The sequence below is a fragment of the Palaemon carinicauda genome, chromosome 28, assembly GCF_036898095.1.
Source record: "Palaemon carinicauda isolate YSFRI2023 chromosome 28, ASM3689809v2, whole genome shotgun sequence".
Lineage (NCBI taxonomy): Eukaryota > Metazoa > Arthropoda > Malacostraca > Decapoda > Palaemonidae > Palaemon > Palaemon carinicauda.
The window spans coordinates 5,671,611-5,699,537 of NC_090752.1; the positions used below are offsets into that span (position 1 = coordinate 5,671,611).

General features: G+C 41.5%; 1 long non-coding RNA gene across 1 annotated transcript in view; it reads right to left on the minus strand.

Annotated features, from left to right (window-relative positions):
• LOC137621438 (uncharacterized) overlaps positions 1 to 27,368 on the minus strand; it is a 65,020-nt gene extending 37,652 nt beyond the window's left edge. The window contains exons 1-2 of the long non-coding RNA XR_011040233.1: positions 27,255 to 27,368; positions 11,772 to 11,971 (exon numbers count right to left, since the gene is read on the minus strand). This is a non-coding gene — a long non-coding RNA (uncharacterized lncRNA). The remainder of the gene's footprint in view (positions 1 to 11,771; positions 11,972 to 27,254) is intronic.
• Positions 27,369 to 27,927: the final 559 nt, after the last annotated feature.

The window sequence follows — 27,927 nt, forward strand, 5'->3', positions numbered from 1 at the left end:
AGAAAGCTACATCCATGTCAACAGGACGCACAACAGAACGCTTGGATGGCTGAAGGCTCGTAGGTTCAACGGTAACCTTCTCAGCGTTGTAGTCCTCCATCAAGGACGCAAGCTTGGACTGCATGTCTTGCAGTAACACCCATTTAGGGTCTACGGAAGCAGGTGCGGTAACAGACGGGGTTAACGAATGAGACGGCACAACTTTGCCTCTCTTAGACGGCGAGCAGTCATCAGATGACGGCAACGGGTCCGAACTGTCCCAGTGGCTACATCCGGGACGTTGGACTTGTCCTGAAGGGACCGACTTACGCTTTAAAGGTCTGGAGACCTTGGTCCAAGGTTTCTTACGAGAAACACCTTCGGACGACGAGGTAAAAATGGGCTCTCTCGTCTTACTTAGGTAGGGGCGATCTTGGGGAGATACGCCTGATACCTTAGAGGGAACGTCTGATCGCTGATCAAGGCCTCTCGAACCCATGAGTCGTACGACATTGCTTCTCCCCTGGGCTTGGGAGCTTGCAAGAGGTCCCGGACTAGGAGGACGACAGGCACGAACAGACGAACCCTCGAGCGCAACACTGTTCACAACACTTTGCGTAACACTAGGCACTTTGACACTATCCTTCGTGGCACTTTGGCACTTGAGTTCCTTTACGTCCGCCATGAGTTGATTTCGGTCACTTGCTAAAGACTCAACTCTCTCCCCCAAGGCATGAATAGCACGCATCATGTCTGCCATCGACGGTTCCTGAGTGCTAGGAGGGGGGTTAGGAACAACCACTACAGGGGAAGGAATAGGTTCAGGGGCATGTGGAGAGGAAAAATCTACCGACCTAGAAGAACTTCTCCTTACCCTATCTCTCTCTAGTCTGCGTGTATATTTATCAAATTCGATAAAATCGAATTCCGAAAGGCCCACGCATTCCTCACACCGATCTTCCAATTGACAGGTTTTACCCCGACAATTGGAACAAACAGTGTGAGGGTCGAGAGAAGCCTTTGGAAGACGCCTATGACAGTCCCTAGCATTACATTTTCTGAACTTGGGAACTTGAGAAGGGTCAGCCATTTTGAATTAGTCAAGGGAAAATTCCAAAAAACGATCTAAGTCATCAACAATTAATCCGATTCAAAAGAGTTCAAGGATTTATTTGAAGAAAAACACCTGTACTGCGAAAGCTCAAACCAAATTAAAGTACTTCACCAAATATGATGGGAAAAACTCCAGGTTCAACAGTGAGTAAAGTACGTCTTGTCGTCACGTCGACAGAGAAGAAATTGAGGTTTTGTTTACATCGAGAGTGGTATCTGGCCGACAGTTGGCGCTGGTGGGCACACCCGCAACCTGTATAGCGATCGCTGGCGAGTTTTTATGTATGTGTCTGTCGAGCAACAGAGTTGCAGTTATTATATATTCACCGGTTAAGTTAAATATTTAAAATAAATTTTTGAACATACTCAGTAGTTATATATATAGCTCAAGTCCCTGACGTCACGGCAGAAATTTCAAAACTCGCGGCAATCGCCGATTGGGTAGCCAGGTGTACCACCAGTGCACCCTCTACCCAGGTTCCTGGAACCATTCCCAGTTATTCCTCAGATCTTCCATGCCCTTAGGTCTCTAGAGGGGAGGAGGGTGGGAATTAAATTATATATAACTACCGGGTAATTATGTTCAAAAATTTATTTTATTATGTAAATATCATTTTTAAACATCTGACTTACCCGGTAGTTATATATATAGCTGATTGACACCTTTGATGGAGGGTCAGAGACAGCCAACATTGTTGGAATTTACTTAAAGAGTTAAAAAACAAGCTTAAGGGTTCGTACCTGATAAGGAAGCCGACTTCAATGAATTCCTGCCTCATTATGTCCGCTTTCCTTACGAGATCCAGCGATCCACCCAGGGGGCTGAAGATCTCTAGGAGCTGTCAAACCGGTGTAAATACTGTACCTCTATGTGACAGGACCTCCTCCAATACCCTTGTTCCAGGCATTCTCAAGGAATAAACTGACCACCTGACTAAAATCAATGATTGTGGAAGACTGGCGCCCAATCTCCACAAACAACCATAAAAATACAAAAAGTTCCAAGAGAAGAAAAGTGTATTAGGTTACGCGAATGTAGTAGTAGATCCTTCCCCCACTACTGCACTCGCTGCCACGAATGGTCCCAGAGTGTAGCAGTCCTCATAAAGAGTCTGGACACGTTTCAAATAATGTGAGGCGAACACAGATTTACTCCTCCAAAAGGTTGTGTCCATAATGCTTTGTAAAGACCTATTCTGCTTGAAGGCTACAGAAGTTGCTACAGCTCTAACTTCATGTGTCTTGAGACTTTCAAAAGCTTGAGGTCTGCCTCACTACAATGTGAATGAGCCTCTTTTATTAAGAGCCTGATGAAGAAAGATAGTGTATTCTTCGACATCTGTAACGAAGGCTTCTTGACCGAGCAACAAAGAGCTTCTGACTTGTCTCATAACTCTTTCATTCTTTCCAGGTAGAACTTCAGGGCTCTTACTGGGCACAGGACCTTCTCCAATTCCTCACCAACCACATCCAAAAGGTTCGGAATCTCAAATGCCTTCGGCCAGGGTTGAGAAGGGCGTTCGTTCTTGGCAAGAAAGCCTAGCTGCAAGGAGCAGATAACTTTGTTATCTCTAAAGCATATGTTCTTGTTAAAGGCATGAATCTCACGGACCCTTTCAGCTGTCGCCAGACTGACCAAAAAGAGTGTCTTCATAGTGAGGTCCTTAAACGAAGCCGAGTGCAAGGGCTCAAACCTGTCACTCATTAGGAACTTCAGGACTATATCCAGATTCCAAGCTGGTGATTCCTGGTGCCGTTCCTTAGATGTTTCAAAGGATTTGAGAAAATCCTGTAGGTCTTTACTATTAGAAAGGTCCAAGTTCCTATGCCTGAAGATAGCCGCTAACATGCTCCTGTATCCCTTGATGGTAGAAGATGAAAACCTACGTTTCCTTATAAGGTATAACAAGAAGTCAGCAATCTGAGTCATAGAGGTACTGGACGAGGAAACAGAGTTGACTCTGCACCATTCTCTAAAAACCTCCCACTTGGATTGGTAAACTTTGATGGTAGAAGTCCTCCTTGCTCTACCAATAGCCCTTGCTGCCTCCTTCGAAAAGCCGCTAGCTCTTGTGAGTTTTTCGATAGTCTGAAGGCAGTTAGATGTAGAGCTTGGATGTTCTGATGGTACCTTTCCAAGTGGGGTTGTTTGAGTAGATCTACGCTTAATGGAAGTCTTCTCGGGGTGTCCACCAGCCATTCTAGTACCTCTGTGAACCACTCTCTTGAGGGCCAAAAAGGGGCCACTAGAGTCAATCTGGTTCCCTTGTGTGACACATTTTTGCATCACTTTGTGCACAATCTTGAACGGAGGGAATGCATACACGCCCAGGTAGGACCAGTCTAAAAGGAAAGCGTCTATGTGGACTGCTTCGAGATCTGGCACTGGGGAGCAGTGTCTCTCCAACCTCTAGTCTTCAAGGTTGCGAACAGGTCTATACAAGGACGACCCCAAATCCGCCACATGATCTTGCAGACCTCTTGACGAAGTGTCCATTCCGTGGACAGAACTTGACCCCTCCTGCTGAGACTGTCTGCCATCACGTTCTTTTCCCCCTGAATAAACCTTGTTACAAGGGTTACATTCTTGTCTTTTGCCCAGTAAAGAAGAACTCTTGCAGTCTCATAAAGGGACCTTGAGTGGGTTCCACCTTGTTTGGCTATGTAGGCCAAGGCTGTAGTGTTGTCGGCGTTGACCTGCACCACTCTGTTCAATACTGACCCTTCGAAGCCTTTGAGGGCCAACAGGACTGCCAACAGCTCCTTCTGGTTGATGTGGAGGCTCTCCTGATCTTTTGTCCCGAGATCTCCAACTTGCCCAGTGTTGCTCCCCACCCCGAGTCTGAGGCGTCGGAACACAACACAAGGTCTGGGTTCCTCCGTTCCAGGGAGAGACCTTCTTGAAGTTTGACCGGGTCGTTCCACCACTGAAGGCAACTTTTTACGGATTCCGTAATGGGGATGCATTTTGACTCTAGTTCCTTTTCCTTATCCCAATGAAGATTGAGGTGGAACTGAAGAGGGCGAAGATTCAGTCTTCCCAGGGAGACAAACTGCTCCAACAAGGAGAGGGTTCCCAGCAGACTCCTCCACTTTCTCACAGAACACTTCTGTTTCTCTAGAAAGGAATGAAGTTTCAAAAGGGCTTGCTCCGTCCTTGAGGCTGACGGAAAAGCCCGAAAAACTTCGACTCCGAATCTCCATCCCCAAATAAAGGATCTTTTGGGATGGTGTCAGTTGAGACTTGTCTCTGTTTATTAGAAGACCCAGTTCTTCTGATAGCCTCAACGTCATCTGTAGATCCTCCAGGCAGCGATTGTAGGAATGAGCTCTGAGTAGCCAGTCGTCCATATACAGGGAGGCTCTGATACCTCTTGAATGCAGTATGCTTGCTACATTTAATATCAGCTTCGTAAATATTTGAGGGGCGGTGCTGAGGCCGAAACAAAGGGCCCGAAACTGGAAAACTTCCTCCTTGTAAACGAACCTCAGGTAATGCTTGAAGCTCGGATGAATGGGAATGTGGAAGTAAGCATCCTGGAGGTCTAAAGAGACCATCCAGTCATCCTTTCTTACTGCTGCTAGGACTGACTTTGATGTCTCCATGGAGAACTTTGTCTTCTGAACGAAGGCGTTGAGAGCACTTACGTCCAAGACTGGTCTCCATCCCCCCCCCCCCACCCCCACCCCCCCGAGTTCTTGGGAACTGGGAATAAGCGTATGTAGAAACCTGGTGACCGCAAATCTCACACCCTCTCCATTGCCTCCTTCTCCAACAAGAGAGACATTTGGAGTTGCATAGCCTGCCTCTTTAACTCCTCTCTGTATCTGGCAGAGATCTATCGGAGCTATTACTAAAGGAGGTTTCCCTATGAAAGTGATTTTGTATCCCTCCTTCAGTAATTGTACGGACCAAAAGTTTGCTCCTCTCTTCTCCCAAGCTCACCAGAAGTTGTTTAGTCTGGCTCCTACTGCTGTCTGAAGGCGAATGCAGTCAGACTCTGCTTCGCCCTGGTTTGGATACTATTCTCCTTGCTCTCCTTCCCTCAGGTCTGGAACTACCCCTACTGAAAGTTTTCCCTCGAAAGGGCTGCGAAAACTGAGGGAATGGAGCTTCTTCCTTAGGCTTACGGCTAGTGAAGGAAGTAGGCAGAACCTTCCTTGCTGTTTTTGACACCAAATCCTGTGTGGCCTTTTGGGTTAAAGCGGAAGAGACCTCTCTGACCAACTCTTGAGGAAAATGAGAGGAAGAAGAGGTCCGTACAGCAATTCTGACTTCTGAATGGGTGTAACGCTAATGGACAGAAAAGAACACATTTGGGCTCTTTTCTTAAGAACACCCGCCGAGAAAAGGGCCGCCAACTCATTGGATCAGTCTCTTAAGGCTTTATTCATGCATGACATAATGTGGATGAGACTTTCAGTGTCCACATCCTTCAAGGCAGAAACCTTTTTCCCCAAGGCTCCCAGAGTCCAGTCAAGGAAATTGAATACCTCGAAAGCTCTGAAGACGCCTTTGAGAAGATGATCAAGCTCCGACGTTGACCAGAGTATTTTGGTCCTTCTCATGACCGTCCGACGAGGAGCGTCTACCAGACTCGAAAAGTTTCCTTGGGCAGAGGCAGGAACTCCCAAGCTGAGAACTTCTCCCGTCTCGTACCAAACACTAGATCTGGAGGCCAATCTAGCCGGGGGAAAAGAGAAAACAGTCTTTCCCTGGTCCTTCTTAGATTGCATCCAGTCTCCCATCATCCTCAAAGCTCTCTTAGATGATCGAGACAGCACCATCTTTGTAAACAGAGATTCCTTTGACGCCTTCCCAAGCGTAAACTCTGAAGGCGGGGAACGAGGAGCAGCAGGCACAAAATAATTCGGAAACTCTTCAGTAAAAACTCTCACGAGTTTTTTCAAGTCAACCGAAGGATGAAGGGTCTTAGGATCTTCTCCTTCCGAGACTTTCTCTAAAAGATCAGTAGGGGAAAGGTGATCGTCGATCCCTTCCTCTGACAAGTCTCTAACCGAGGTAGAGACGTCTTGTTTTCTAGGAGTCAACTCCTTAAGGTCCTGACTTCTGGCGTCAATGGGTCCAAGATCATCACGCCTGGCATCACATTGTCCCAACGCTTGACACTTGGAACTATGACGGTCGCGATCATTACAATCGGAACCAAGACCTTCGCGATCTTGACACTCGGCTCGACTAGCGTCTTCACGACGTCCGAGGCTCTTACGCTCGGCGTCATGCGGACCAGTCTCTCAACGCTTAGTAAGAGGTACCTCATTATGCCGCTCGGCATCAAGTCTAACTGCTTGACTCTCGGCGTCATGACTACCACTCTCTCGACGCTTGGAAAGCTGCCCGTCGTCAAGGACCTCTCGACTTTTAGCCTTCTGACGCTTGATGTCAAGATGTGAAGAATCCTGACGCTCGGGGTCTTGGCGAGCCACTCTCTTGTTGTCTGCAGGCTGATAGACTTGCATGAGAGAAGAGAGTTTCTGCTGCATATCTTGCAGTATACTAAAATTAGGGTCAACTTCTTGTGGCAAAACAGGAGACATTGCTTCTACCACAAGCTCGCTTTCTACGTCGCTCAAGGAAAGCGCAGAGCGTCCAGGGGACGAAAACCAATCTGAAGGAGGAGGAGGAGCATGTACCGAGGTCATGCCAGTCTCAGAAAACTGTCTTGCAACTGGTGGGGCTGGACGCTTGACAGCTTCCGACATCCTTTCATCTCTTACCGACGAAAAAGGGCGCTTGGCAGGAGAGCCTTCTTGGAAGGAAGGAAAATGCTCTGGACTGCTCCAATGACTGCAACCAGGAGCCTGAGGCGTCATGATACGACACTGATCGACAGAGTCAATCTTCCTCTTCAGAGGTCTGGATGTGAGACGACAGCCCCGTCTGGGCGCTGCGTCATCCGATGGGGATGAACACACTTTCACCTCACCTTTCCCATGGCGAGGGCAAGCGTCCTGTGAAGCGTCAACAGGTACGCGCGAGGGGACGTCTGCTCGGGCGCTAACGCCTCTCGTTTCCTTTCGCTGTTCGACATTCCTTCTCACAGGTGTTGGGGAGCTTGGAAGAGGTCTATGACTAGGAGAACAATAGGTCCGAGCAGACGCACCCTCCACTGCACTATTTATATTCACTGCACTTTTAGCACTGACACTAGCACTCTTTAATTCTTTAACATTGGACATTAACTTGGTTCTGTCCGCTGCGAGCGACTCAACTCTCACGCCCAGGGCTTGAATGGCCACTTTAGAGTTGGTTCATCAGTAGTAACAGTAGTAGGATCTGGAACTACCACTACAGGGGAAGGATTAGGTTCGTTGACACGGGAAGGGGAATAATCTCTAGAAGAACGAGATAGACTCTTACTCCTTCTAATCCTATCCCTCTTAAGCTTACGAGTGTAGTGGTCATATTCCAACCACTCACTCTCAGACAAAATAACACATTCATCGCAACGATCAACCAACTCACAAACTTTACCTCTACATTTTACACAAATGGAGTGGGGATCAACAGAGGCTTTAGCAAGCCGGGTCTTACAACCTTTCACACACCTTCTAAAAGTTAAAGAAGAGTCAGACATTTTGAATATTTTAAAGAGAGATCAAACGAGCAAGGGTCAAAATAACAAAATTCAATAGTGGTTCAAGAAAATCCAAAAGCAAATCGAAACGAGCGAAAGCCAAAACTAAATTGTACATCACCAAGATAACTGCAATTATACAGGTTACAGCGAGTGAAAAATCCAACGATGTCGCCGGTGCGGCGGCAGGGAAGATCTGAGGAATGACTGGAATGGTTCCAGGTACCTGGATAGAGGGCGCACTGGTGGTACACCTGGCTACCCAATCGACGATTGCTGCGAGTTTTGAAATTTCTGCCATGATGTCAGGGACTTAAGCTATATATATAACTACTGGGTAAGTCAGATGTTTAAAATTATAAAATACACTATATTAGGATCAGTAGCCAAATTAAATAGCCAAATCATATAAACTATGAAACGAGACATCAACTTTTTAAACAGAAAGGTATTACCAATAAGTCTGATTTCATGTAGTTCTACTGATTCATCTACCAAATTAGGAAGATCATTTCACAATCTGCATAGCTGGAAAAAACTTGAAGAATACAGCATAGTATTAAGCTCTACAACGGAGAAGGCAAGACTGTTAGAATTAACTGCATACCTAATGGTGTAATATGTAAATAATGTTACAGTCTGGGGATATCTAAATACAAAGGATGGTCAGAAGTTAAAAAATTTATGCATCATACAAAATGAACTGAATGACTATGTCAAAAGGTTTTACCATTCTGCTTTTCCAACTAGCTTAGCTAGTACAATAATACCAATAATAATGGTATCCATTTGTTCCTATGAGACATACAAACCCTCGACCTTTCATTAGGAATATCATTTCAGTATGGAGAACAGGCAACTACACAACATGGTTGTTGTGGCCAGGTGGTAGCGTCCTTGCCTGGTGATTGCCAGTCTGGGGTTCGAGTCCTGCTCGAACTCGTTAGTTCCTTTGGTCGCTGTAACCTCACCATCCTTGTGAGCTAAGGATAGGGGGTTTGGGGGAGCCTATAGGTCAATCTGCTGAGCCATCAGCAGCCATTGCATGGCGAGAGGGGGGCTTGGGTGCTGATTATATAAAATATGTTCGGTCTCTAGGGCATTTTCCTGCTTGATAGGGCAATGTCACCATCCCTTGGCTCTGCCATTCATGAGCGACCTTTAAACCTTTAAACAGGATAGGGTGGGGAGTGAAGAACCCTGCCCCCTTTCCAGTCAGAGAAACCTCACTTTCGTTTCACCTGCTGTCATGTACGGATGCGCTGACAGCTCCTGAAATTTAAACTGTCTAATTTCCGTTTCTTTCAGGATGTGAGTGGTCATTTGTGATAAGAGTGGAAGCAAGAGAAAGAGGGATAAGAAATTTAATAAACTGCATTTTGTACAACAAATTGAGATGAGTCGGCCAGCTGACGACCAGAAATGACAACAATATTCTAAATATGGTACAATTAAAAAAATCATATCAGGATAGACTCATCACCAAAATCGTTAATAAAAACTCTTAATAGGCTAATGATTTACAATTGAAAAAGAAACAGACTAGATGTGTTTCCAGAATGTAAATTTTCAATCAAGAATAACACCTAGAATCTAAGGAGTTTTATACAGACAAAGAGTCAATGAAAAGACCTGAGTTTTATCAAAGTTTAACTTTATCATCCGTAATTTCACTAAGCATTAATTTTAGCCAAGTCCCCTATTAAAGTATTCATCAACTACAGATCTACATACAGGAGATGGAATTGATGAAAAATGAGTATCACCACTTGCATTTGCAACTAATTTTTTTTAAGGCCAAACCACAAATTCATATAGATTATGAAAAGTAATGAGATGAGAATGCTACCATAAGGAACACCAGATATTACATTCCAAGTCACTATGGTACTCAACAACAACTATTTGCAATCTATTAATTAAAGATTCGATAAAGATGCTAAGAAAAGACTTTATTGCTCAAACTTTTCAGTTTATAAACAGCTTCATGATTGACACCATCAAAGCCAACACAGAAATCAAGGTCAGTCATACAAACTAACCAACCAATCAATTAGGGATTTCTGCATAGCCTTATTAATTGTATGAAGGGCATCACATATTCCAAGTGAGAGGAAAACTGCTGCAAAATAGGGAATAGACGATTTCCTTCAGCATACCTATTTAAAAGTTTTGCCAAGACTAATAAACTTAAAGATATGTAATAAATAATTAAAACAATATTTTAAGAACAACAACATTAAAAACAGATCTTTCATATATAAACTATGGATATATATCAACCGCTTCAACATAAAAACATTCGCTACAAGTTTGAGCTTTTGAAGTTCCACCGACTCAATTACCTGATTATGAAGCTCATTCTGCAACTTGGTCATAGTTGGAATAAAACTTCTAGAATACTGTGTAGTATTGAGCCTTATGATGGAGAAGGCCTGACTATTAGAATTAACTGCATACCTAGTATTACTAACAGGATAGTACTGTCTGGGAAGATATGAATGGAAGGGATGTTCAGAATTATGAAAAATCTTATGCAACATGCACAAAGAACTAACTGAATGACCGTGCCAGAAATTAATATCAAAATCAGTTATAATAATTTAATGCACTAAGTTTTTGTCTATCAGATTAAGATGAGAATTAGCAGCTGAAGATCTGACAGGAGAACAATACTTAAAAAACAAGGTAGAAGAAAGAAGAAAAATTTCTTCAGAATAAATTAATCCCAAAAAATCTTAAGACTTTCTCAATAAGCCAATTTTTTGTGTAATTCAAAAAGAAACAGATAGAATGTGTCACTCAAAAGTAAATTTGTAATAAAGAATCACGCTTAAAATTTTCAAGTTTTACGTAAATTTAGTTAGAGAAACATTATCAATGCAGCGATCTAGATGTTGAGGAGCCATTGTCCTTGGCCTAGTACAGTACTTAAAATCATTCTTTGAGTTTTGTTAGGTTTCAACTTATTCCCTACTAATTTTAGCTAGATTTCTGTTACAGGATACAGGAATCCCAAATCTAATTTCAGGTGAAGGATTTAAAGCAGAGTAGCATCATCTGCATGTATGAGCTTGTTTTCTAGGCCAAACTACACACATGTAAATAGCAAGAAAAGTAATGGGTTAAGAACACTATCCTGAGGAACACCAGACATTACTAGAACAGAAAAGAACCAGGGATCCCCCATCCCTGATAGCTGACCAGTGATCCTATGGTGGAAGCCCCATTGTGGAACGAGTTTCTCCAGCGAGGAAAGATGTCCGAGAAAACACTGCCAGCACTGAGCTAGGTTTTCTGCCTAAAACAGAAACAGTCGCACAACCTTCCTAAGCTTGCTAATGCGATAGTCTGATGGAAAGACTCTCGCTGCTCCCGTTTTTATCAGCATGCCAAGTACTTCAACCTCATCTTGGGTAAGAAATTCAACTTTTCGCAGTTTATCACAAATACCAGATTGTGACAAATCGTGAGAATCCAGTCTCAATCCTGTAGTAACTGCCTTTCCAAGGAGGCCAGGATCAGACATTCGGTGTCCTCTTAAGACGTTGCCAAGACAAACCCCGGAGAAGGCTTAGCTCTTTTCCTCCCTCTCAAGACATATGCTCACCACTGCATAGGAGGCCACGACCTATACTCAGCACACACGGATGATTGCGAACAATGATGCCCCGTAAAAGAAGCGCAGAGAGTAGATTTACAGCCAGTTTACACATCCACCCTTTACCCAGCAAGTACAAATCTCCTGCTTCATATTTATCAAAAAAAACAATGAGCAGCCAGAATTTACCTCCTGAAAGAAAAAGAAAATAAAGTTTCTTTAATGGCGCAACAGGACATCCGTACTTGTGGTTTAAAATTTAAGCGAAGACCTTCCAACAGATGGAGAGGCTGAGCTTCTTGCCCATGCTCACAACCGGTCGTTAACTACCTCGCTAACGAATTTAACATCCATTACAGCTTGTACTGAAAACATCTTCCTATTTAACGGACAAAAGGCTTGTATACACGTAGGAACAAAAAGTAAATTTAATAATGTCAAAGACAATAGAGTAGCATGAAATACCTTTGAGCACTAACCTTTCTAATTTCACTTTCCTCAAATCTTGGTAAATTGTAAATAGTATCACCAGTTACCTTACTAAATATTGTATGCTTGTTTTGAAGATCTGGGCAGGCACCAAGTGTGAAGAAAAATTGAGTCCCATTATCATTCGGGCCAGCATTAGCCTTAGCCCCAAACCTTGGCGCATAAAACGGAGATGACAATGGAACTCATCCTGGAATAGCAACATATTTTCAAATTAATGCACTATTGTACATAATTACAAGATACAGTATATAAAATAAAGAGAAAAATACAATAAAGTAGTTACCAGGTTGATCAAGGTCCCAGCCACCCAATGGTATATTACCACTAGTGTGTTATAATATCCCTTAAGGACTGTCCAGTCTGTCTGAACGGCTCCATCTTTACTAACGCACCAAGCAGTCTGGAATATTCCTTTCATATTCTCCACTTTCCTAATTTTTCAGACAATAACATGGATACTAAAACTTTCACTGTCTATTAAGTTGGAAGCTACTTTTCAGTGGCTATTTGTTCACATAGAAAGGGTACAAGAGATTATGCTAGCTATGGTAGGCAGTTATCCTAGATGTGCACTCTGAAATCAAACTAATGTCTTTTAGTCTTGGAATGGTGCCATAGCCTTCAATTTTAGGTTAGAATATCTTGCTAGAGGATACACACAAGCCCAATTTTCAGTAAATTTTTGTTTCTTCTTGTTATTTTTCAATGGTACCTTGCACTGGCTTAATAGAAGGGACAAGAAAACCAGGTAGTTTACAAGAGATTGCTTTTTCCTTTACCTTAACCTTTTCTATTTTTTTTTCTTTTAAATCATCACTGCTGCCCTCTTCTCAGTTTACAGTCGTTCATATTCTTATTGTTATCCTTGTCTTACATAATCAAATTGTTCATTATTGTTACTTAGCAGTTTCTTTTGCATCATTTTGGGACCCTAGAGATTGAAACAATTAGATTTTCCAACTAGGGTTGCACTTTGGCTTTTAATAATAATAATAAAAGTAAAGTTAATGTATTACAGTTATAGAAATACAGCAATAACTCAAAAGAACGAACACCCCAGAACTTGAACAATTTGGTGACTGAACAAAATTCTAAAAGGTTTTCTGGCCGAGATCGAACTGAAATTCAAAGGTCAAACAACCTGAAAGAACCTGTATGGACTGAGATAAATGGAACCGAGCAAGTTTCTATAAAACTCTCACCCAGTTTAAGCCTGCAAAACATTATGATGGCTAATTTTTTTATTAATTCCTTTTATTTGAGTTTTATTTATGTTTATCCGTACACAATGACAAAAGAGAACATGCAGGTATCTTCAAAGGAAGAGAGGGATCTTGCCTTTTATTCATTGATACAGAAAATGATGGTAAAATCACAAATTTTTGAAGTGGCAGGGATCCCACTTGGTTGTGGTTCCTCTGCAGATGGAGCTGACTGGCAAGGTTGGGCCATTAGGGTAGTTCTCACACTACCTGGACATTATGCATCAGAAGATGTGAATACCATTTGGCATGTGGCCACCTGGGAGCCACCAAGGGCATCCTGAAATTTATTGTCAACAATCTGTTGATCCCCGGTAGAATCAGACAGAAAGGAGGAAAGGTGCATGTGCCAAAGTTCACGAAGAGGTGTTGCAAGGCGTCTTCTAACAACGCTGATGGATCTGGAACTGGCGAGCAGAATACCGGGACCCATTTCTTCAGCAGCGTGATTAACAGATCTATCGATGGTGAAACCTAAAGAGCAAGAAGACTTTCTGCTACTTGTGGATGCAGGGACCACTACACTCCTACTGCTTGTCTCTGGCATCTGAGTATTGGTTAGTACATTCCACTAGCACACAATGAACCTCAATGATAGCTCTACTACATTGTTGAATGTCCAAGTGTTCACCTGCTTTGCCAACTTCCAACAGGACTTTTGAAACTGTACTTGGTTTGCAAACTCCCAAAGGAATTTTGGAAAGTGCCTGCTTTAAAAACTCCCAAAGGAATTTTGTAAAGTGCCTGCTTTGCAAACTTGCAAAGAGACTTTTGAAACAGAGCTTGCTTTGCCAACTTGCAAAGGGACTTTTCAAATTTTGTTTGCTTTGCAAACTCACAAAGGGAATTTTCAAACAATGCCTACTTAGCAAACTGGCAAAGGGACTTTTGAAACTGCTTGCTTTGCAAACTCACAAAGAGGCTTTTGACACTGTGCTTGCTTTGCCAACTCAAAAAGGGACTTTTGAAACTGTGCATGCTTTACAAACTCGCAAAGGGACTTTTGAAAGTGTCTGCTTTGCAAACTGGCAAAGGGACTTTTGAAACAGTGTCTGCTTTGCAAACTGGCAAAGGGACTTTTGAAACAGTGTCTGCTTTGCAAACAGGCAAAGGGACTTTTGAAACAGTGTCTGCTTTGCAAACTGGCAAAGGGACTTTTAAAATAGTGTCTGCTTTGCAATCTGGCAAAGGGACTTTTGAAATAGTGTCTGCTTTGCAATCTGGCAAAGGGACTTTTGAAATAAGTGTCTGCTTTGCAAACTGGCAAGGGGACTTTTGAAATAGTGTCTGCTTTGCAAACTGGCAAAGAGGCTTTTGAAACAGTGCTTGTTTTGCAAACTGGCAAAGGGATTTTTGAAACAGTGGTTACTTTGCAAACTCACAAAGGTTCTTTTGAAAATATGCATGTTTTGCAAACTCACAAAGAGACTTGTGAAACAGTGCCTGCTTTGTAAACTTACAAATGGACTTTTGAAACTGTCTGATTTGCAAACTAGCAAAGGGACTTTTAAAACAGTGCTTGCTTTGCAAACTAGCAAAGGGACTTTTGAAACAGTAGTTGCTTTGCGAACTCACAAAGGGGATTTTGACACTGCTTGCTTTGCCAATTCACAAAGGGAAGCATGCTTTGCAAACTCATAAAGACAAATGTGAAACAGTGCCTGCTTTGTAAACTTGCAAGTGGACTTTTGAAACAGTGTCTGATTTGCAAACTAGCAAAAGGACTTTTGAAACAGTGCCTGCTTTGCAAACTAGCAAAGGGACTTTTGAAACAGTGATTGCTTTGCAAAATTGTAAAGGGGATTTTGAAAAAGTGTCTCCTTGCTTGTAGAGGTAGTCCACTATGGTAGTGTTGTCGCTCAGCAACTACATCAAATACCCCATCCAACTCAGTTTGAAAGCTTGCAACGCGAGAAGCGCAGCTTGCATTTCGATCAGGTGATATGCAGACGCTTTTCTTCTACAGACATTCTGAGGCGGTCCGGTTCCTCAGGCGTATGCCCCATTACTCCTTGGATGCACCTGTCAACCCCAGCATCTCTGGAGGTCTAGTGTAGTTCCCTAAATGAGGTTCTAGTCGTTCAACCACCAATTCTCGTTCCACAAAAAACAGACGTTAAGGGGGGTCAATGGCTACTGTCCAATGATGCTTCAGAAACCAATGAAGCGTTCATTGTTGGAGTTGCCCATGAGGCAAAAGCTTCTTTGATGAAGAGAGATGTCCTAGAAGAAATGGCCACTGTAAAGCCATAAGTACCTTGAAGAAATGGTCGCACAACCTCCTCGAGTCCGCTTATGCAGCCGTCTTAGAGAAAGGCTCTCTTCTGCAATATTCATCAGCATACCCAGGTACCCCATACTCTGCATGGACGTGAGCCTGGGCTTTTCCTGATTGATCATGATTCCCAGATTGTGGCAAAAGGAAAGACATCCATCTCAATCTTGAAGTAACTGCTTCTTGGTGAAAGACGGATTCAACCAGTCGTTCAAGTAGTTCAGCAGACGAATCCCATTTGTGCGCACCCAAAACTCTACGAGTGTTGAAAATTGCATCTACTCCCCCAACAACAAAGCAGAAGTACTTTCTGTATGCCCATTGGATGGGGATCCGAAAGCATGTATCTTTCAGATCTGCAGATAGCATGAGTGCTTCCTTTTTCTGACGGTAGCTTGTACGGTGCTAGCTGTCTGCATCTTGAAGGGAGTTTGGGAACAAACTCTTTCAAAGGGGAGAGATTGATGACCGGGCTCCCATCCCAGTTGACTTCTCTACTATGAAAAGAGGACTGTAAGAATCTGGAGAATCATTCTGTACAATTTCTAGTATGTTCTTTACCATCTTCCTCATCTCTGCCTCTAGGGTGATGGCTTTCGGGGGGCCAGGATGATAACTCCAAAGGTTATTTGTCCGAACTAGGGGAGGAATAATCGATGAACAAAAGGTGGTATCTATCCTGGAGTACTTCTATCTTCAATTTGTTGCCTCTGTGGTGCTGCCACATTGCCCAACACCTTGATAGACATCACCCTGAACAGAACAACTGCAGTATGGGAATGCTGATCTCAATGTCACCACCTTCTCCTCCTTCCTCCACACCCCACTCTTGGACTGGAAAAAATGGGGCCGCAAGGACAGTGTGTTGTCCACATCCTTCCTAAAAACGGAAGTGACTGGAACCGCTGTTCTGGTCCTGGGTAATGCAGGAGTTTTATTTAGATATTACTGACTGATGAATGAAGGAGTCCTGGGTTGTCTTCTTCCACTCCTACATTGTTATGTCAATGTCCTTCTGCAGGAACAGAGTTAGTCTCCAACACTAGTGCATTCCTTAAAGTGAGTGCCTTGTTTTGTCCAACCTGCCTAGCAAAGCAGGAAGCTATAGCCTCTTTCTTCTTCACGAGACAATACACTAGAAAGCGTTGGCAATTAGCGAACGCTTTCCTAGTGAATGCTGGCGAGCGTAGGCCAGTGTTTGCAAGTGCTGGTGAGGAGAGGATTGACTCTTAACTGTAAGGATGGATACAGGTAATGCGAGAAAGCTGAAGCTCTGCATGTAATCTAAGTAGCATGCACTTGTGAAGTAGCCCGCACTAGAGGCAACAGTAACCCGAGTTCTGTGTCCTGCCTGAGTAGCACACCCTTCTGTCGATGACGTTACGTTCACCCATGTTCTAGACAAAGTGTATAGCGCATGTGCATCTAGATGAAGTCTCGTAGTGAGGAGTCTTACGCAACACTGTTCATGACTTCACGGCGAAAACTTATGCTCATCCTGACCCCTACAAGGAAGTTGGAGAGTAGCCTTACGTCATATGTGCAGAATAGAACGTAAAAGGACGTTCTGGACTTTAATGAAGACTAGCTGTTTCTCCCTCGTACGATGTTGAAACCATGAGGTGCAGGTCCTCTGACCTCTCAAAGTTCTAAGAGCTTTGTTGTGCCCCAAGGCAAAATGTTGGCAATAACTCCTTAAAGTTAAGGCCTTCGAAACTCGTCGATGGGAGAGGCAGCGGCCGCAAGTGGTCGGCATTCCTCACATCTGCAGCAAAGACCCCAAAGGGAAAGTTGCAAACAAGACTTTTTTTTGTTCCCTGAGATTATGGCAGTGAAGAGCAGAAACTGCAAGCAATCTTCTAACGTTGCCAAGCTCCGAAGGGTTTTGCTTCGAAACGCAAGAGCAGGGAATGGACAAATGCAATTCCCACCAGAGGAATCCCCCTAGGGGAAAACCCTCCAGGAGAAGGAACTCCGGTGGACGGGAAGGGTGACCAACGCCTGTCGGCAATTCTCCCCCGAAAACGGGGAGATAGCTATATAGTGGCTGGTGGAGGGGCTCTTTTCTTCGTAAGGGATGATCGCCCAACACCTGGTGGAGAGTGACCCCCCCTCGAAAGAGAAGTGGCTCAACACCTGGTGGACAGTGCCTTTCACTCATAGGGTAAGGTTTCCAACAGCGCTCTATGCTTCCCATCCAAGTTGTTCAAGTTGAAGGTCAGCATCGAGTGTTCCTTGTGAAACGTAACTGAAGCTCTAAGCTCGTTTCTACATTCAACCCGAAGAGGTTACCTGACAAATCACTCTAAGGAATCCTTGTCAGCAACTGCTCATGCCCACCCACCGAAGCAGAGCTAACGTCAGGGCGAGCAGAAGTGGAGACCAAAATGGTTGAGTGGGCACAAGACACTTTAGGTTGCCCTTCATTCTCGGGGGGATAATTCAACCCCTAGGAAGTATGCTTGCTCCCTTCACGTGCTCAACTGTAAGAACTCTTGTTTCCTTGCCTTGCATGGGGAACCTGTGAGCCCAAAAGAGGGTAGCTCTGAAAGGAAAAGGACTTTTTTACTTTAGGCTAGTTGCTTTTAGTTGCAAATCTGTTAAAAGATTGACAGGAGAGAAAGACTATGTCTTTACTCTAACGATCAAAAATAAAAAGGAAAGCTTGTTTACTAGTGCTTGTGTAAGCTGGGTGGTTGGTCTAACCCCGCTACCCAGCGGAGGGTAGTTACACCTCGCAAAACTTTTAAAGACTGGTTTCGGCTATCACCGAAATAATACTCCTATGTAAATAGCTTAAGGTTTGTATCTAGTGTTAGAAACCAAGCTTCTGTCAAGACTTTCATATTAGTTATTTGGTCGTAAGTAAATAATAATCCAATCATTAAAGGAACTTAAGTAATGACCAGAGGAATTATAGGTATTCATCATTTAGTATGTCCTCATTTCTTTTTCAAAGTCACATTCTACTATTGTGAAAAAAAATACTTGTTAGGCATATTTCTACAGATAATTCTCACTCTCTGTCATTCATAACACATGCTGGAGTTTGCATTTGTTGATTGAAAATATCAAATTTTTCTTTGCATTTTGTGGGAGTTTTTTCACTAAACAGCTCAACATCTTTTCTTAGCAAATACTTTCGCAAGATTCACGTTAAAATTTACCGAATTGGGATTTTCAATAAGGTCCATTCATTTTGCGAACACAACCAATAAATGCTTTAATACATCTTGATTCAATAAGCCAATTAAGGACTGGCATGACTAATTCACTCCTTTCTAAAATGCATAAAGGCAACTAAAACTAGAGTTTGTCACCCTCAGTTGTGATTGAAGATGAAACTCGATCTATATAGAGACATTTACCACTAGACTACGTACAGTAGTAGTGAATGAGGCATTACACTGGATTGTTAGTATTTATATCCTGAAATCCTAACCAGATTATAGATTAAGCATCATAAAAGATATCCTACGCAATAATGTAAGAAAGTGGTAACAGACTTAATATTCTGATTTGGCATTTTTATCCACAACCATTTCCTTTTCATGCCTGATCTACCTGACTGCACACACCGCGTAGCCCAACCATCGATTCACGTTACTCGACCCGTCACCGTATGGGTCCTGGTATCTGCTATAATGTTGTCACTTTCGAAAAATTATCATAATTTTTTTCCCTTTTTTACTCAACATTCTGAAACAGTTAAAACTTCCTAAATTTATCAGTTGAAATACCCAGATATTTTCATAGTTCAACCATATTTTACAACATACTCTTCATTTAATGGATGGCTGCCAAGTGAAAGAACAGAAGATCAATCTATTTGAGTATCTATAATACCATTTGTAGGAATGTTCAATTTGATGTACGATATGTTTTCCCTGTTATGTGTATCTCTTTGCACGGGGTTCAGGAAAAGACAAGTCAGTTCCCGCTCATCCCTTGATCTGTAATCAACTCTTTGTACATGAAAGGAATCAACTGTTCCAGAGTATGTCTTAACCTGCTTACATGGCGCAGGGAATCTCGTTCCAAAGCAGGACCTACAAGATGCTGAGACGAGGCCATCACAACACACCCAGGGGCACAGCAAGACGTTCCCCCAGGGGCACTGCAAGCAGGAATGCAACACCGGCACGCCGGCGCCACGAGGGACAGGACTTGTTACAGGCTTTGGTTGGCCTCATGGCACAAGGAAGACCACATGGTTCAGCCTCGGCAGGTGTTAGGGCGATGTGCCCTGAGAAGTGTAGCTATGAGATGACACAAAGCAGTTTTCGAGAATGGTGTTGCTCTATGAGGGATTGGCTGGCCTTAGGAAACGTCTCAGGAGAGAATGCACTTATCAGTATCCGGTTAAACTGCGATGAGAAGTTAAGGATGGCTATAGATGCAACGCACTCAGAGGTTCAGTGGAACTCATTAACGGCCTCTGAGGCATTTGACAGACTGGAGGAGATCACGACGAAGTCTGTGAATAAGGCAGTAGCATGGGACAAGTTTTTCTCAGCGCATCAAGGCGATCAAGAAACCACGAAATCTTTTGTGCATAGGTGCCAACAATTGGCCTTAGATTGTGGGTTTAAGTGTCCCCATTGTCGAGCTGATCTGAATGATTTTGTGTTAGTTCAGCGGATAACAAGTGGTTTAAGCAATGTGGGACTTAAGCAAGAGATCCTACAGGATCATGAGGTTTTCAATACTGTGCAGAAATTGTTACGTTAATGTGAAATTTATGAATCCGCAGAAAAGGATAGTATTAGCGCTCGTGGAAGGGCAAACGTAGCTAGTTTGGTAAAAGGGGATGAGATAGGCTTAGGCCTAGTTGAAAGTGGGTTAGAAGGTGAAAGTAAAATTATTGCTAGCTATAGGTCTAATAATAGTGACAAGGGACACGGCCGTGGCCGTATTAGCTCGAAACCTACTGGTAGCAGCAAGTCAGATACCAGGTGTAAAAAGTGTGGTGGTCGTTCTCATTGGCAGGGAAAATGTCCTGCTGATAATGTTAACTGTTTTCAGTGTGGTATTGTGGGGCACTTTGCTAAATTCTGTCGTCAAGGGGGGCAACAGCCCGCCAAAACGGCGCCTATTGTGGACGCGTCTGTTACGTCATGCACTGTTGCCTATCCACCTGCGGACAATCGCCAGGTAGGCCTATGTGCGGCAGTGGGGAAACTGCCGATGGTGAAAATAAAGGTTAAGCATGAGTTCTCATTTGAGTGTGTCGTTGTTGAGGCTGTTCCAGACACAGGGGCAGAAGTGTGTATAGTAGGGGTAGATTTGTTACCAAAATTGGGTTTGAAGGTACCTAATCTCTCTCGGTGTAATGTCATTGTAAATCACGCAGGGGAGAAGTCATTGAGAATATATGGGTCTGTTGATATGCTAATAGAATTGGGTGATAAATCAGTGAGCAATAGTGTTATCGTTGTGCAAAGTGCTACCCGTTTTTATATGTCTTTAGGAGTGTGTAAATCACTAGGTCTAGTGCATACAAAGTTTCCCCATCATACTGTCGCTACCGTGAATGACGTCACTCGGAAACCCTCTGCGTCGACTAACCCCCCGCCAAACGCCTGAAGAAAATGTTCGCACACGGGTAGGGAGTGGTGGTTGTCAGCGCGAGATGCCATACGCTGCCACGGAGGAGAATGTCCCTAGGCTGAGGGACTGGCTACTACAACGTTTTGCGAAGACTACGTTCAACGTTTCAAGAAACCCTCTGCCGATGATGAAAGGAGCCCCTCACCACATTCACCTGAGGGAAGGTGCCATCCCCTATGCGTGTCATACACCTATACCAGTTCCTAAGCATTGGGAGGCCGATGTTAAGGCTCAGCTCGACGAAGATGTCAAATTAGGAGTAATTAGGGAGGTCCCTGCTGGTACAGCTACGGACTGGTGTGCGAGGATGGTAGTAGTAGCAAAGAAAAATGGTAAACCACGGAGGACCGTGGACTATCAAGAGCTTAATAAGAATTGCAAACGAGAAACGCATCACACATGTGCTCCTTTTGACATGGTCTCGGGTGTGCCACTTCGTACATATAAGACTGTAGTTGATGCCTATGCCGGATTCCACCAGGTGCCATTAGATGAGGAGAGCCGACAGTTGACAACGTTTATTACACCATGGGGGAGATACCAGTATTGTCGAACACCTATGGGTCATTGCGCGGCCCCCGATGCATACACGAAAAGGTTCGATGACGTCATTATTGATGTACACAGAAAATATAAGTGCATAGATGACGTGTTGTTATATGACGACAGTGTTGATGGAGCCTTTTGGCATACTTGTGATTTTTTTGCAATTATGTGGAGATAATGGTATTACGCTGAATCCGGATAAATTCCGATTTTGTCAAAGACAGGTAGAGTTTGTGGGGTACGAACTTGATTGGGATAATTATAGGCTTCCTAATGAGCGTATGAGTGCCATTAAGAACTTCCCCATGCCTGCAAGCCCAACTATCACGGATATAAGATCTTGGTTTGGACTTGTGAACCAAATTGCACCTTTCGTGGCTGTAGCACCAGTAATGGAACCATTCAGGGATCTTCTCAAGAAATCCCCCCATCGGAAAGTTTATTGGGACCAACGCCTTCAAAACAGTTTTGTTGCAGCCCGGGACAGCATTTGCAAGATGTTGGGCGACGGACTGACATATTATGATAAGACAAGGCGCACTGCTGTTGTTACCGATTGGTGCAGAGAAGGAATGGGATTTGTTATATTGCAACAATATTGCAATTGCGAGGATCTCAATGCCCCTTTTTGTTGTAAGGGGGGATGGAAACTGGCATTATGTGGCAGCAGGCACCTGACGGAGGCGGAGGCCGGCTATGCCGTCATTGAGGGGGAAGCGGCTGCAGTAGTATGGTGCCTTAGGAAATCGAGATTGTTTTTACTGGGATGCCCGAATTTCATTTTAATCACGGACCATAGACCTTTGGTAAAACTCTTTGGGGATAGGAGCCTAAAAGACATTGCAAACCCGAGACTACTAAGGTTGAAGGAGAAAACTATGCAATATAGTTTTACCATGAGATATTTGCCGGGGAAGAAGAATTCGGCAGCCGATACGTTATCAAGATACCCAGTGATTCGCAGTGAAACTACCGTCAAAGACAAAGAAGAGGAGGAACTTATGAACGAAGTTTGTATTGCCTCCATGACGTCATCGCTGGCGGATGACGTCATTACTATGTACTGGGCTACCATGAGGGGGGAAGCAGAGAAGGATCCTGATTATTTACTATTGCAGCGACGTGTCAGCGAAGGGGGTTGGCCGTCGTCAAGGTCTCAAGTGGAGCCCTGCCTAAAACCTTTTTTCAATGTACGTGATAGACTGGGTGTCATTGAGGGATTAGTCACACATGCATATGACGAGGGGCATGTTCGTCTGGTAGTTCCGGAGGTACTACGTTTACGCATTGCAACCAATTTACATTCAGGTCATCAATCAACTGACTCCATGATCAGAAGAGCACGACAGGCGGTTTATTGGCCTGGGATTGAGGGTGACTTGGCAAATTATAGGGCACAGTGTCATGATTGCAACGTTGCGGCACCTTCGCAACAAAGGGAAAGTATTATATACACTCCCCCTCCCGAATATCCATTTCAGAGAACTGTTGCAGATTTATTTCAAGTAGCAGGGAGGCAGTATATGGTCTACGCCGATCGATTGACTGGATGGATGGAAATTTATTTCTTCGCTAACGGAACTACATCCGCTAGATTGATCCCAGTTTTTAGAAGATATTTTATGCAGTGGGGAGCACCTGAAGAAATATCAGTGGACGAGGGCACGAATCTAACGAGCATGAAAATGAGACATTTCTTCGGTAAGTGGGGGGTATCTATGAGAGTGTTGTCTGCTCACTACCCCCAGTCCAACGGGCGGGCAGAAGCTGCTGTGCGCACCGCCAAACGAACATTAATGGGCAATACTCTACCTGATGGAGGGCTAGACAATGACAAGGTAGCTCAGGCGATATTGCAGTATAGAAATACACCATTATGTGGTATAGATAAGTCTCCTGCACAGCTGACCATGGGTCGCCAACTTCGAGATTCGGTGCCAATGTTAAAAAGTTATCCTTTTGTCACCGAGCATTGGTCGGAAACCTTGTCCGCAAGAGAGAGGGAAAGAAGCGTTGTTGAGCAACGAATATCATCCAAGTATAACGAGAAAGGCAAGGATCTTTCCCCCCTACAAATAGGTGAGAGGGTAGCTATCCAGGATGTGACTACACGAGCCTGGAATAGAAGCGGGGTGATTATTGAAAAGAATACATACCGGCAATACCGCATAAGGTTAGACGGGAGCGGAAGAATTTCAACAAGAAATCGCAAGCATTTGAGATCCCTGCCACCCACGCCACCTGAGGGAGAACCTACTCCCACCGCCTCGGGGGAGGCTGGCCCAGTACCCACCCAGGAGAGAAGTAGCACTAGGGTACGTCGTCCTCCGCAATGGCACGATGATTATATTACAGAGTAATTCATTTTAGTTGTGTTTAATAAATATCCCCTAAACATGTCAAGTTTTGTGCATATACTTTAATCCTGATTATTTCGGTTTAATAAGTGTTCCTCTTGTCATGTTTACCATTTATGTATGTTCCAGCACTGTGTCCGAAGGACTATCTTTATTATAGCTGAATTCCTTTTGCTTCCTATATTACTACCTTTACCAGTTTTATTATTTTTGCAACTAAAAGGAGAAATCTATACTTATGTTTTAAATATACTATGTTTGCTTTGAATGGGGAGCTTTGATCTTAAAGGGGAGGTGTAGGAATGTTCAATTTGATGTACAATATGTTTTCCCTGTTATGTGTATCTCTTTGCACGGGGTTCAGGAAAAGACACAAGTCAGTTCCCGCTCATCCCTTGATCTGTAATCAACTCTTTGTACATGAAAGGAATCAACTGTTCCCGAGTATGTCTTAACCTGCTTACACCATTTCACTTTGAATTTACTGAATTGCTGGAATACATAACATTTCCAATGGTATTTAAGTGATATGCCTTCTCTATCATAAGGCTCAGTACTGCACAGTATTTTAGAAGTTTTATTCTAGATGTGACTAAGTTGTGGAATGATCTTCCCAATCAAGTAGTTCGATCTGTGGAACTTCAAAGGTTCAAACTTGCAGTGATATGTTGACCAGGCTGACATATATATACATATACATACATATACATACATATACATACATATACATACATATACATACATATACATACATATATACATATATATACATATATATACATATATATACATATACATACATATACATACATATACATACATATATACATATATACATATATATATATACATATATATACATATATATATACATATATATATATATATATATATATATATATATATATATATATATATATATATATATATATATATATATATATATATATATATATACATATATATATATATATACATATATATATATATATACATATATATATATATATACATATATATATATATATATATATATATATATATATATATATATATATACATATATATATATATATACATATATATATATATATACATATATATATATATATACATATATATATATATATATATATACATATATATATATATATACATATATACATATATATATATATACATATATATATATACATATATATATATATATACATATATATACATATATACATATATACATATACATATACATATACATATACATATACATATACATATACATATACATATACATATACATATACATATACATATACATATACAATATACACATATACACATATACACATATACACATATACACATATACACATATACACATATACACACATACATATACATACATATACATACATATACATACATATACATACATATACATACATATACATACATATACATACATATACATATATACATATATACATATATACATATATACATATATACATATATACATATATACATATATACATATATACATATATATATATATATATATATATACATATATACATATATACATATATACATATATACATATATACATATATACATATATACATATATATATATACATATACATACATACATACATACATACATACATACATACATACATACATACATACATACATACATACATACATACATACATACATACATACATACATACATACATACATACATACATATATACATATATATATATATATATATATATATATATATATATATATATATATATATATATATATATATATATATATATATATATATATATATATATATATATATATATATATATATATATATATATATATATATATATATATATATATATATATATATATATATATATATATATATATATATATATATATATATATATATATATATATATATATATATATATATATATATATATATATATATATATATATATATATATATATATATATATATATATATATATATATATATATATATATATATATATATATATATATATATATATACATGAAAGATCTATTTTTATGTTGTTACTGTTCTTAAAATATTGTTTTACAATTACTTCTCTTGTGGTTTATTTCATTTCCTTACTGGGCTCTTTTTTCCCTGTTGGAGCCCCCAACCTTATAGTAACCTGTTTTTCCCACTGGAGTTGTAGCTCAGCTAATAATAATATTATAATAATAATAAAATATAATAAAATATAAAATATAATAAAATATAATAACAATCATAACAATAATAATAATTAGGGAAGAATAGCACCTCAAACATGGGTGGGGTCAAAGCACCCTAATCAGAGAGTAAGGAGTTACCAAACAAAATAGGTTAGGTTAGGTTAGGTGAGTGCGACTAAGTCACAACATATCCCTCATTTCTCTCGTCCCATTTTCCCCACATCCAATAGCACCAAGTTTCCCATGAAAATTAAAATATGTAGTTTTCCAACTCAATTTGATGCGATTTCTGCATATTGGTCAGAGCGTATTATAATAGGCTACAGTAAAGTTGTTTTTGGATTTCCCCCCAAAAAAAACAAAAAAAAGGCATAAACGAGCAATATACACCAGAAATGATGGTCAAAGATGCACAAAACACGAGACAACCAGTTGTTGAAGTAAATAATTGATGTATTTTGCAAGAAATAAAAGTATTATATCGTTGCACAAACCAAGCAAATTCAACACCACTAAGTCTTTGAGTCATGAAAGGCTACAATATCTAGTATATTGGGTAAAATCCTCGAACACGGGACAATATTTCTAATAGGAAAAAAAAACTTCTCCTCGAGTAAATATTATGATTTGGACGAATTTAACCTTTTTTTCCCACCCCAATAGACCATTCTCAGACCGTTCCCAACAAACACAGATTGGAACTGGGGGCTTCGGGTGAGAAAAAAAAAAAATTTCCCCACCTAACCTAAAGCTAAACCCTCTGAGCCGTATCCTTAGCTACTGGGAAAGGGGCTACGCCACCCATGCCCACCCCTTTAGACCGACATATCCTAGGCTTAGCCTAAAATAAAGTCTCAACCCTGTGACTGCTTCACTTCTGACAAGATAATACTAAATCATAGTATTTCTTAAATTGTAAAACTAGTTACCGACGGCTGACTTAGAATACAGTAGTTTAAGAGGGGTCGCAGGACAATCGCCCCCTTCCCCGTTGGGTAAGTGGATAGGAGGGAAGGTTTATGTTAGTTGATGTCCATTTTTAATGCAAGTAGATTCTTAGCAGAAGGAACTGGCCGCTGATATACAAAGGCTCTGAAGGGCACTCGGTAGACCATTTCATCTAAACTATGGATGAAGATCTCTAATACATCAAATTGCATAATCATCTCACCTCTTAATAACAGAAAACACTGGCCTCGTTCAAAATTCTTGAGAAAGACGTAGATTTGACACATATACGAGGAATCTTTAAGACGCCATCTGTCGACTAAGAGTAGCACTACAAGTCTCCGCCATCAGTACTTTCACTCAGCCAAGGACACATGGCCAAGGATCCTCAAGAGTCAAGCAAGGTGCCGAAAGAAGCCCAAAGTGTTATACCCGATTGATAAAAAAAATCTAAATATATGCTAATATAAGAGTATAATTTTCAATCTAATAGAATAATAATTCTTACAATAATCAACACCACAAGTAGGTTAAGACGAATTACTATTTTTGTACACCCTTCATCCCCTGCAAACATCATACGGCCGCCAGCAAACTCATCTTTAAGTACTTATTTGTTTACTTTTTTTTTAAATCCTAAAAATCTTAGTATAGATTGTTTTTTGTTGCCCTTTATCTCATTCATGGGGTATCAGTGTGATGGGAACTACTGCTGTATTCCAATCGAGAGAGAGAGAGAGAGAGAGAGAGAGAGAGAGAGAGAGAGAGAGAGAGAGAGAGAGAGAGAGATCTTTAGGCCGATGCATATATTTATCATAAAAGAAATTACCGTGTCTATGAACCGGTGGAATTTCGAATTAATGGGCATTTGTGGTGTAAAATCAGACACACACATT